The sequence below is a fragment of the Mangifera indica genome, chromosome 1 (genome assembly GCF_011075055.1).
Source record: "Mangifera indica cultivar Alphonso chromosome 1, CATAS_Mindica_2.1, whole genome shotgun sequence".
NCBI lineage: Eukaryota > Viridiplantae > Streptophyta > Magnoliopsida > Sapindales > Anacardiaceae > Mangifera > Mangifera indica.
In genome coordinates this window covers 14,047,630-14,061,820 of record NC_058137.1, presented here as the reverse complement: position 1 = coordinate 14,061,820, position 14,191 = coordinate 14,047,630, and positions in this window count along the sequence as shown.

The window sequence follows — 14,191 nt, the reverse complement described above, 5'->3', positions numbered from 1 at the left end:
ATCCTAACACCAACTAGCATTTTAACATGAACTGGTATGTGTTAATTGGATCCGTTTGAAATGCTTGCAAGGAAGAGTTGAAGTTATGAATCCTAAAAACTCAAGTTGTTTGATAAAACTCTATTGCCATATAATAATGCCTCAAGAGTCTAAGTATGAAAGGTTTAAGCTTTGGAATAAGTAAGGTGAAAACTAGTTTGAACTCACAATTAGGTAACTCTAGTTTGCATGTATGTATAGTATAATCATATCATAGTTAGTAGTATGGGTCGTTATGAGGGGGCACTTGTGAGATACTTTTTACACTACCTGTAATAAAACATTGCTTGTAGTAAGGTGTAATGGTTCACAATAGAACTTGATCACTCACAATAGTGTGGTAGGTCGTAGTAGGCTTGATTTAGAGACATAATCCAATAGTTGGTGTAAAGAGAGGATTGCATAGTAAGCACACATACTTACATGGTTAAGGTGTCAAATCCTTATATCAACTTAGTCTAACTAGCAAGTCAATTATAGTCCAGTTCAGTTATAACTAAGCAAGCTTTCACTTATGTGTTTTCAAATTAGCAAGTCATCCTAGATAAGATCGTAAGGAATCAAAGGATGAGCATCATGAAATATAAGAAATTTTTAGGTAGGTTTAGGGGGACTAAGTAGATCCCAAAGTTACAATTAAGTGACAAAAGGTTCAAGTTATCAAAGTTAGAGTATGTAAGATACTCTCGATGATCAAGTTAGGGTGAATCATGTTGAAAGAAAAAATAGGAATTATGAAAGTATTTACATTATGCTTTTACTTACTGAGTGTTTATCACTCATGTTGCCTATTTTTTTTATTTTGTAGGTGATTGACAAAGTGATGGTTGTATTGTGCAAGGTTAGTTGGCGTGAACTTCATAAAGACATATTTTAGGGAATTTGTAACGTTCAAGCAACAAGATATGCAATTAAAAATTTTAAAATTGATAAACAAACTATAAATCTTCTTTTCTAGACCTTGTGGTAAAATTAAACCACAAACATACATAACACACATAGAGGGTGTTTACTAAATCATACCTACATTGGCGACTCTTTCATCTTTCTTTAATTAAGAGAAAGAATACATTTGCTAGTAGACCAAATGAGACCTAAAACGTGGTATCCATACAAAACTCAAATGGGAATGGAGGTCAGTTTCGCACTTTGATGTCTACTAAAACTCGAGTATGGATATGTGTTTGAGTGAGATGCACGAAAGCTCTCAAGCAACTAAGGTAAAAATACTATTATATATGTATATATGTGTGAGGCAAATGTCTATATTTATATACATAAATAAAGCTTGCCATACATAAGGAAATGTACAGGTAGTCTTGTGCTTGGACTATTTGGTCCTTGCACTTTAACTAGCCAGTCTTTGCCTTATACCATGTGGGACTTCTGCAAATCATGAGAAATCTTTGTTTTGTATTGCTCAGGCTTTGCACAAGTCCCAAGTGGTTTTTGCATTGTGTCACCTGTACATTTCACAATGAACAGGCGGTCCCTTCAATTCCTTATCCCATATTTTTGACAATTAACCAAAATCACAGTCATGGATAAGGATAAGATAAAATCCTTATCCATAATGACTAAGCCAATAGGAATCTTAAGGGCTTGGATAAATCTAGCCCCATGCATCCTCACAAACACCCTTAAACACCAGGATTATTAGACTTTAGTCTTCAAGTGTCATAAACCACACTTTGATCCAAAGACCATTCTGAGACTCGAGACCTTCTATCTAGAATTTGAATTTGATCTAACACGGATAATCCTATGCCTTTAGAGTTCAACAATCCTAAGCCAACAATATGCAAATTTGGGTCAAATCCAAACATTAGCCTTTAACAAGGCATCATAGCCACTCGATAATACAATGACAGTGAAATACTCTAAGCCTTTATAACTCTATGGTTATGTATAATAAGATCCTTTTGTCAACTTTATGGTTATGTATAATAAGATCTTTTTGTCAACTAATATCTATAACGCCTCTTTCTATATACATACCTTACCCAAGATATGTACCCAAATAAAATAAAGGCATGGTATTTATTTTGAATCCCCAAAATCCCCAAAAGTGTAATTAATGAATTCGATATCACTATAAATATTATTTAAATCTAGTGTCTGAAAAAAACTTAAGATAAATCAAATACAAAAATATGTCTTACGCAAATACAATAAAAACATGATCCATATTGGCAAATGACTTAAATTCTCTCTGCTGATTTAATATCCCAAGTTAAGCTATTGGCTTTATCGTTGCCTTATTGTTTTACGATCCTACCAATAAAATCACAAAGGAACATGATGAGTGAAATACATAGGCAAGTAGGTGATCCCTTAGTACCATGCATATAACAGTAAACCCATAATAAAAAACGAATCATTCAATGTCCTATCTAATTGTGGTTTTTGGTTATTTCACTAGAATTTGGGATGTCCATCAAAATATCTGGGCATCTAGTGCCCTAAACTTTAATATCTACATCATCCCGGATGACAATGTCAAATGATGTATATTGATGTCCCTAATACTTAGTGAAAGCACATGACATCCCTAATGTCATTTATATGGTGTATCTTGTACATATACGAGCTAGGCTTTGGGTTGTAGTCACATAGATGGTCTCATAGACTAGCCCTGGTGCTTTCATAGCCATACTACACATAACTTATGCCATGATCATATTGCATATAGCTCGGTGATAAATCACACTACACACAACTTGATGGCAAGTCACACTAAACATAACTTAGTGATGAGTCATACTACACATAGCTTGGTGATGAGACATACTACATATAGCTTGGTGATGAGTCATACTACACATAGCTCAATGATGAGTTACATTACACATAGCTCAATGATGAGTCTACACTACACTAAGTTTAGTGGAATAACCACATTGCACTTAGTTTAGTGGTGAGAATAGGATAATACATTGTTTTAATTTTTGACTCAAAAACACTTTAGTCTGGATCTATGCTTTTGTTCATATAGTTAGGCATATGCATGATGATTTCCATCACATACTGCCTTCATTGCAGTCTTATCCTTTATCCATCTCTTATTCATTCCTAATATGGTTATAATAGTCATTACTATTGTTGTATCTAAACCTTGCTAATATTTCAAACCTTCTTTTCCATTTTCCTTAATTTATACACGAAGGTGTGTCTTTTATACATGGGGGTGTGTGTCTATTTCCCAATATACTTACATAGGTACACATCTAATATACACAAGCTTGTACCTTAGGACAAGATACATGAACATGTGTCCTATACCACACAGGTGTGTACCTAAACCCAAAATAACATGTTAGTGAATTTTTTCTACATTGGGACTATTCATCATTAAAAGTACACGATCATGTATTCCCTATACACAGGCATGTAACATCATTTTCCAAAATTTCATCTTCACCTAAATCTTCATTTTTCCAGCTACCTAACTTAATTCTAAGCATTCAACTACTCATCATGCAATCTAGTATCATATATATACTTAAACTTCCTCTATAATCCCCAGTCATACTCTTATATTATGAATGCTATACATCTCTCACCAAGGCATAAAATATTATTTCATCAAGGATAATTTTTTAGACAACTTTTTAGTGTAATTTACATATAAACTAATCTATAACACATTAACATGTTGTTAACAATTCAACAACAAGAATTAACACAATCCATATCTGAACATCATAAATTTGAAACTCTTATAGAAGCCACAACTATCATAATAATTCTACCATTATACCCTCAAGGAATATTCAGACAACATTATAATCATCACTAACATCATTCAAAATCAAAAGTATCATAGAGATTCATAAACCAAAACTAGTCATTGTATTTACCTTTCCTCTATCGTCCTAGCAATTTTTTGGTGGCAAGAATTGGTTCCTTACAATCCCCTACGACTTCCTTTGGCACTAATATTCTCCTTGGCTTTCTTAACAATTTGATCTTTTTGGGAACAAGGTAAGAATAATGAGCCAAAATACATCTAGGTTCATTTTATTTTTGCTTGTAACGTGTGATACACAAGCATGTAGGTACTATACACAATCATGTATATGGTTACTCAATAATGGCAGTTTCTAAAATCACCACAAAACTTATTCTTATCCAAAAATTCAAGCACGTTGACCATACACGAGCATGTATGTCTTCCAAACTTAGCCAATTTTCATATGTTACTCAAGAAAAGACTATTTTGCCCTTACCATCACATACATTGGTATGTGGCCTACCCCACGGCCATGTAACCCCAAAATAACACATGCAAAAATAAACACATTTATAAGGCAAAAGACATAAATTCCCTAAGACATAATTATAGGTGCTACAATATCTCTCAAGGTTAACACATAGATATAGTGCCTATCTCATCACCTGTATGATTACCCTATTTACAATGATACATTAGGGTGGAGTCAAACCATATCGATCATTATACAAGATGGTCCGACGACCTCAAGTCAAAGGATCACATGCTCCTATGAGTTAGAATATGTATTCCATAGATATTAAAACAACTATTTATATGAAAATCCTCAAGTTGGGTTAGTTTGATGAACATGTCTAGAATGTGCATCTATTGTTGCACTAAGTTATCGATAAACAACTTCAATATGTGAGAATTATTGCTACCTTTTAGGGAAGTCACTCAATTGAAAAAATATGGTAAAGAAAAATGAGGAAAAACAACATGCATGTAAAAAAGATGTAATAATCAACACAATACAAGCATAATGAAGAATGTTAGATTTTTTACCTACTTCAAGCTTGAATATTTGATGTAGAATGATGGTGAAGGGCTTGACACTTGTCAAGCCTCTAAAGGAATCCACTAAACCAAACAATGTCTCATTGGCAAAATATGTATAGAGAAGAAAAAGGAGGATTTTTAGTCAGATCAGTAATTTTAGTTCAAATAAACTCCTTCATACTTAAAATGAACTAAACTCATGTTTATATAAGGTAGGTTTAGTTAACAATTCATTAATTGTTACATGACCCTTGTAGATTCTTAATTTGAACAACGACCATGCATGTATATTATACATACATTAGCCACTCTAAATTTATCTCGTAAACATCTTAACTCTTAAAATGTTATTTTGCACCTATATAACAATTTATATGATGAAATCTTTATTACCCCTTGGAAGGTGCTAGGCAACCCTAGATAATCATCTCATATTCTCTAAAATGCTTGGTTTATTGTGTAATCTTTTAAGATCACTGTGGTATAGTCATGAGCCCTTTTCAAACGATCCAAAAAACATGTTTGCAAACTCAATGACTATGGTAAATATCTAATAATATGTCATAACCCTTAAACCATAATTAAAAAAACACTCTATCAAAGCTATTCTTCTAATCATACATTTTATGTAGGTAAGATCCTTTTGTTGTCCAATCCTCATCAAGTTTAGGCTCATGGTTCATCAAAACCTTAATCTCTATATCTTACAAATTATCTATTGATATATTCAAAACATGTCATCATGAACATCTTTTATATGACTTATATTATACTTTAGCAAGAGATTTTGGTTTCTTATATTTATCAACATTTATTTAGGAACTCAGAATCGAATAATTCTCAAGTCATTGGATACTTTGAGTCTAATAAATCAAAGTCAATAGATTCCATCTTGGTCATTATTCATCTTCGCATAAAAACACCATATGACCAACATAGTCTTTCATATAAAACATGACTAATCCCCTATTTATACACCATATGAGAGAATGATTTGAGAGAGCTTGGTTGAGGAAGGTGACTATCGAAAGAAGGAAAGAAGATTTCTATTTATCATTGATAAGAGCTTTATCAAGTTTACATGCAATTAGGTTATCTTCCTTACTACAATTGTTCCAAGTCAAATGTCTACCTATGTATCTTAGGTCTTCAAGCTCCATTTCTCTATAACAACTATTCGAGTCCTCTATTGATACTAATGAAGAAAGAAGGAGAAGTAATGTAACAAAAATATTTTCTCTCCTTTTTCTCTAAAATGAGTGTAGTTGGTTTCCATTCTTCTTGTTTTGTATTATGATTCAGTCTTCCATCCTTTGAGTCCAACTAGTGGCCTTTCTGGCACTAATCATCCTAGCCTGGACCCACTAGTCTCTAATGTCAAATTCTAGTATCGTTTATTTGAGGTTTTTTTCCTTTAGGTTTTTTATTTTTCATTTTTGGAGACTACTTAGTTGGACTCTCTGGAATTTCATTTTTGGAGACTGCTTAGTTGGACTCTTTGGAATGTGAGGGTTGTCTATTTTTACTCTTTGTTTGTAGCTATTGGTGGTTCATGTTTGGTGGTGCCTATTGCTCTGATTATTCCTTTAGTGAGCAAATGTGTTTGTTGTCAAAATTTTCCCTTTTTTAGTGTAGTGACTCCTAGGACTGTTGCCTTGTCTGTCTTAGTTTAATGTGTCCTTTTTATTCTACTTTGTCATCAATTTGTCCTTGGTTAGTCAACCTTTGAGTCTATTAAAAGTTTTCTATCTTTATATATTGTGTTATCTCATTGATTTGTGCTAGAAATTTGTTGGTTTACTTGTTTGTGAGGTAGTAAAGTTTTATTATTCCCATTTAAATCTACATGTAATGTTCATCATTCCTCTGGCCATCTTATGTTCTTGTTTTATAGCATCATTTTATTTTTATTCATTCCAATGAGTCCATTAAAGGTTTCTAGCTCCAGTGATGGCTAATTTGAGAAAGCTGGTGAAGGGGATACTATCACTCCATCAAAGCATGCTTAGAAGAGTCTTTTTGTAGCAAAATTTGTGGGTTCTCCCGCTGGGGTTTATTAAATACCTTAACTCCAAAAACAATGGCAAAATTTACATCCCTCTATCAGAGGAATGAGTTAAGCTTGGTAGAAGACTACCTTTCATGGTTGTTAAAAAATCTTGAAGAGAATATGGGCGAGCTTCAGTATGAGTAACATCACTTCTTATGGACAGGGGATCTTCATCATTAGATTAAAAGATAATAAGGGCATGATGAAAGGGGTTGAAGAATGTGTTAGGGTAGGTACCCTAGAGCCAATTAAATTTGGCATTTGTGGATATAATTTTATATTAATAATTAATAAAATGATTGCTTGTTATTCAATTCATAATTTGACTATTCATATGATCATATGAATAACATGCTTTTAAAATGCTATAACTATGACAAAAAGATAAACCGATTGATTGTGAGAACCCTATGCAAAATTTAATGGCAATTCTAAGAATGTTGTAATCTTAACATTACAATGAATTAAAACACTTGTAATGATGATAAAATTATCATAGTGTTAAATGACCCTACTAAAAGTGGTAACATTTCTCACGTATCAAAGCTATTATAGATAGTTTGGTGTAACATATGGGTAAACATTGTAGATGTGTTCATCAGACTGACCTGACCAAAAGGTATCCATCAGATGTTTGCTCTAGTAACTATGGAATAAATTCCTGAAACACCACAGGTGCATATGATCCTTTGCCTTGAGATTGTCAAATTGTCTCGTGTAAGGATCAGTATGGTTTAACATTATCTAACATGTTGTTGTGATTAGGATAACTATAAAGATAGTATTCAGCCATATTGTGAGATACAGGAAGCTATAGTTGATCGATAAAAGATTTATCTCTCTTTAGTACATGAGAATACTTAATAACATTTATGAGAGGTTGAATCTATGGCCATAGTAGGATAAGGCTGTAGCCTAAATTGTGTATTAGTTCGTACCAAAGAATCACTAAGACAGACACATTTCTATGTCTTAGTCTCGAAAGATATTGATTGATGAAATAATTAAATTGCATGTACCTATGATATTGTAAAAGTTTAAGAGATATTCATTGACATTTTGTCATTTATGTGGCCATGATGCTTTGCTAAAGGCCAACCTTGGTTTGTGTCCAAATTCACCCCAAATTCAAATGCTACTAGCTTAATAAAGAGCTTATGGGTCACACACACAAATTAGTTAAATTAAACTTAGAAAAGTGGATTGTTTGTTAAATATCTGAGTGTTCAACGCTGAGAAAGAGACTATGAATAGACAGGGTTTACCCGATGGGTTGAGATGACCTAGTTCGATCATGCCTTGACCAAGTGCCACCTGTGCACTTGGTGTAATGGTGTTAGTTGGGACCATGTATGGCCTAGCACTATCGACAAACATACACACACACACACACACACACACACACACACACACACACACACACACACATATATATATATATATATATATATATATATATATATATATATATATATATATATATATATATATATATATATTTAAGGCATAAATTGATATGAAAAGAGAGGTAACGCACAGAAGCAAAAATAAGAAAAACCATAACCACCTTTTCTACTTTCTTTCCTTCTGCCTAAATAGTAAATCTACTTAAAAGCTGTAGCGACCTCTTTACTTAGATTTCCTCTATCACGTTCGTGCTCTGTGTGGATACTAAGGCATTGCCTCATGCAGGTTGGATAACATTCTTTTTCTTGCCTTGAATGTATGTTTAAAATAGGTATCCTAATCATGGTTTTTAGGTTTGTTTGTTTTTAAAAATTTTAAACTCTGTTACATTACAGGTTATCGGTCCCTTGAAAACTTTATAGTGGTATCAAAGCCACCATTTAGCATGTATTCATGAAAATTATACCTGTTGATTATTTTGATTAATTTTATATGTTGATTACATGTAATTGGATTAATCAAGACTAGTTTAAATTTGTAAAGATGATTTACAATCTTGTTGTTACATAATTTATTGAGTATCATGTGTGATGTATACTGTGTTAAATTATTAAGTGATGATTCCTAATTTTTATTTGAGTTTTGTTGATATATGTAGGTTTGATTTTAGTTGAATGTCATAGGTTTCATGTTATTGCATGAAATCACCTTCGAATCTTGTTGATTGCATGATTTGAGGGTTACCACCAATGTGAGTATGGTTTACATGTCGTATTCTCTCACCCCAATAGTTTGCTTACCAAAAACTCAGAAATTTTCTAGATTTTCTACAACTAAAGGATTAAAATATAAAACATGGTTAGACCAATTTTTGGCCTAGCCATGACTGTTTCTTGGTGCCTTGACACTATGAATCTTGCATGACTAGACTAATTTTTAGTCCAACCATGACTCTTTATTGGTGTTTGGCACTATGTGCTTTGCACAACAGGACCGATTTTTGCCTAACTGTGATCTATCCTTAGTGCTAACCACCTTGATTCTTTCCAACTGTGCCTAAACCATGACATTAGCCATACAACATTCTGGAAATTTTGTTGAATTTTTTATGCATGGTTGGACATCACACTTGCACACCTAGTAAAGTTGAAAATTTCAATTTAGTCATGTTTTGTTAAATTTAGATTGAATTGATATTTTCTTGAGCTTCGGGGTTGAATTATAATTTTGCCAAACTTCAGGTACCAAAATGAATTGGCACTTGGGATAATAATAATTAAAATTTTTATTTTTTAATTGCTATGTATATGTATGAATGTATGTATGCATGGTGTCCAGTATACAACCAAAAAACCTTTGTCAATTTTTTTTAATTTCATTTTTAGGTTGTAATTTTTAAATAGGGTCTCGCATCCTACCTTTATCTTCTTTCTTCTTTTCAATTAGGTTGCTTTATTTTCTTAGAATTTTGTATCTAAGAAACAAAGTCATATAATAATTGAAAATTATAGGCAATAGATCAAGCGCAATGACTCGAAAATAAAAATTCATCTAAGTTGACCAATTAAACTCTTTTTAGCTCGAAGGGCTTGACATTAGTTATGGTTGTGTGCTGACACATTTTTATTTTATGTTGCAAAATGTATATATAGGTTTTATTTTGTAAATATCACCTAACAAGCAACTAAAATTTGATAAGACTAAATAATAAAACCCTCAACTTAAATATTAAGTCTAAGATTTAAATTGGTGTCTTCCAACATAACACTCTAATTAAGCCCTTGTTTGTTGGAAACATATTCGTCAAAGTGAATGGTACACTTCTACCAGGTGGAAAATTAGGTAATGGTCATATTGGGTTTGACTTAACTAATGTACTTGTTTGTCAAAACGAAGGTGAAGTATGTTAGTGGTATGAGTAGAAAATGCATTTGTCGATGCGAGAAGATATGTAATATCCACTCTACTAATACCAAGAGTCACATTTGAGGTTGTATGATTTGTCAGGTTAACTCTGACTTGTGATTGTGGGTTTTTGGTGATTAATTTGAAATTTGCCTATTCAATTAATTCAAACTTGTTCGCCAAAATGAAAGGAAAAATTAATGTGATGGGATCTCGGTCCACTAGGAAGTTCATCAAAACTTTTTTGATACAAAAGTGAAGGCTATTGCCTAGAGAAAAATAGTGATAGCATTTTAATTATTAAATTTGTAATTAAAATAAATATTAATAATTAAATAAAATTGCTAATTTTTTTATTTATAAATTATAGATCACAAAATCACTATGTCAAACATAATGTATCGATCTATTCTCGAAAATAAAAATAGGCTCATTGGAAGCAACTTCACTGATTGGTACATAAATCTTCAAATTATTTTACATTAAAAGAAGAGTTTGTACAACCTTAAGGGTTCGTTGCTCTCTAAACCTGGTCCCAACACCACCCAGGAGTAAAATGATACTTTTAATAAGTATCTTGATGACTCTGTGGATGTTCAGTGCCTCATGTTGGCTTTCATGTCATTTGAGCTTTAAAAACAACATGAGAAAATGGATGCCAATCTATACTTGTACACCTTCGAGAGTTATATGACACTTGTGTGAGGGCTGAATGATATGAGGTGTCAAGTATGCTATTTGATTGCAAACCATTTGAGAGAGGACAAATTGGTCCTCATGGGGTCAAGATATTCAAGATGATTGGGCATATTAAGTTGTTGGACAATTTAAGCTTGATCATAGGCAATGAACTTGTTGTTATTGATCTAGTGCTAAAATTTCTTCCTAAGTCATGGGTTAATTTCATTATAAATTTTAACCTAAACAAAAAAAGAAGACCCTTAAAGAGTTATTGTATATGCTCGGGCAAGCTGAATAAGAAGTATGAAAGGTAGCTTCAACTAATCTATTTGTGGTTTAAGCTCAAGCACCAAAAATCAAGGCTAAGTGTATAGGTAAGGCTACACTAAACCCAAGCCCAAAGTAAAGAAAAAATATGATACCGTTACTTAGCCTATAAGTGGTGTAAGGAAAGGTTGTTTGCTTTTATTGTGGCAAGGCAGATCACTAAAGTAGACATTATAAAGCCTTTCTAGAGAACAAAAAGAAGAAACAGTTGAAGCCTCTAAATTAGATATGTTTGTCATTGAGACAAACTATTTTCCTTGTTCATCTTGGGTTATAGACACATGATATAGTTCTCATATTTGTTCTAATATACAAAGATTGTAACAAAGTTGATTGTTCACCAAAAGAGAGGTTGACTTATGTATTGAAAATAAAGCATGTGTTGCTGCATTAAACATAAGTGTTTATTATCTTAGGTTATCTAATGAGCTAGTTTTAAAATTAAAACATTGTTATTATGTACTTTCCATTTCTAGAAACATAGTTTTTGTGTATGTTTTGGATAAAAAAGGATATTCATTTTTTATTGCTAGTGGTATTATACCCCTTAACTTAAATAATATTCTTTATGAAAAAGCTAAATTGTATAATGGTTTATGTATTTGAAACTGGATAATGAAATTCTCAATGTGCAAAATAATAAATAATTAAAATCGAATGATCTGAATACCACATATCTGTGGTATTGCATGTTAGGCCATATAGGACCGAAACATATGTTAAGACTTCTTGAACAAAGAATCTTGCAATCATTTGATTTCCAATCACATGATGAATACAAATCATGCCTATTGAGTAAGATGGCTAAAACACCCTTCATTGATCATAGTGAAAAGGCAACTGAATTATTAGGGATCATACACAATGATGTGTGTGGGCCCATGATGGTGTATAACAGACATAAGGAAGCCTACTTCGTCACATTTATTGATGACTTTAGTAGATATGGCAATGTGTTTTTTTATAAAACATAAGTTTGATAACTTCAAAGAATTCAAGACAAAAGCATAAGACAACTTGCCAAACAAATCAAAGTCCTTTGAAATGATCAAAGAGGTGAATACTTAAGTGTTGAATTTAGACAATGCTTGAAGGAATATGGGATAGTATCTCAACTCATGTCCCATGATGTATATCATTCAAAAGATATGTGTCTTAATGCACAATTTGAAAAGAGATAAGATAAGTAGGATCTCATATGTCATGCTATGGACGAAAATTGATGTCTTATATACCTTAAGCATTTGTAACGGATATCAATTTGATCTAGGTGAAAAACACTAGATGACTATTAAGAACATTCTAAAGTACCTAAGAAGAACTAAGGATACATTTTGGTTTATGGAGGGGAATTAGAACTCATTATAAAAGGTTAAAATAACACCAATTTCCTAACTGATCGAGATGACTATAAATCCTAATTAGGGTTTATGTTTAGTTTGAATGATGGTGCAGTTAGCTGAAAAAGTTCCAAGTAAAGTATAATAGTTGATTTTACAACAAAGTCTGAGTATATTGCCCTATCAAAAGTGGTAAAAAAGGTTGTATAGATCAAGAAGTTCATAATTGAACTTCAAATGGTTTTGAGTGTCGCAAAAAGCTCTATTATAGTAATAATAGAGTAATTGCTCAGGCAAAGAAATCAAGATTTCATTAGAGGTCTAAACGCATGCTCAGATGATATCATCTAATTTGAGAGATTGTACAACAATGTGACATACATGTATCAAGGATTGTTACAGATGACAATTTGACTTACTTACTGACAAAGCCTTTTTCACAGTAAAAACATGATAAACATATAACTAAGCTCAGTATTAAATATATAATCTATTGGCTATAGTGCAAGTGGGAGATTATTAGGGTAGGTGCCCTAGAGCTAATCAAATTTGACTTTTGTAGATGTTATTTTATATTAGTAATTAATAAATGGATTTCTTGTTATTCAATTCATATGTTGACTATTTATATGTCATACAAATAACATGCCCTTAGAATGATAGAACTGTAACAAAGGGATTAGGCAATTGATTATGAAAACCTTCTATACAAATTTAGTGGTCATTCTAAAAACATTCGTAATCCCAACATTGCAATGAATAAGGACAAGTGCAATGATGATGTGATTATCATAGTGTTGAGCAATCCCACCAAAAGTGGTAACAATTCTCACATGTCAAAATTGTTATAGACATTTTAGTATAACATATGAGTATATGTTGTAGATGTGTTTATTAAACTGACCCGACTAGAGGATATCTATATAGATGAATGCTTCAGTATCTATGGAATAAATCCTTTGAACATTGCAAATACATGAGATCTTTTGACTTTAGGTCTCTAGACTATTTCGTGTAAGGATTTATATGGTTTGATGCTATCTAATATGTTGTTGTAATAGAGGTAACTATAAAGGTAGTAATTTGTTATATTGTGAGATATATGGAGGCTATGGTTGATCAATAAAGGATTTGTTACTCTTGAACATAGAAGAAGATATCTTACATAAGAATATTGAATGACATATATGATAGCTTGAATCTATAACCATAGTGAGTTGAGTTATAACCTAATTCATGTTAGTCATTGATGTGTATGGATTTATACCTTGGAATCATTGAGATAGACACATTCCTATGTTTTAGCTTCGAAAGATATTTGTCAATAAAATGATTGATTTGTACATAACTGTCATATTGTAAAAGCTTAAGAGATATTGACCAAAACTCTATCATCCAAGTGGCTATGATGCTTTGCTAGAGGGTAATTTTGGTTTGTGTCTGAATTCATCTTGAATTCAAACACTACCAACTCAATAGAGAGCTTATGAGTTACACACATAAAAAAGTTGAATCAAACTCAGAGAAGTTGATTGTTTATTAACAATCTGAGTGTTTAGGGTCGAGAAAGTGACTCGGTTCGATCATGACTTGATCAAGTACCATTCGTCCACTTGGTGTAATGGTGGTGGTTAGCACTATGTATTCAATGGCCTAGCATGACTAACA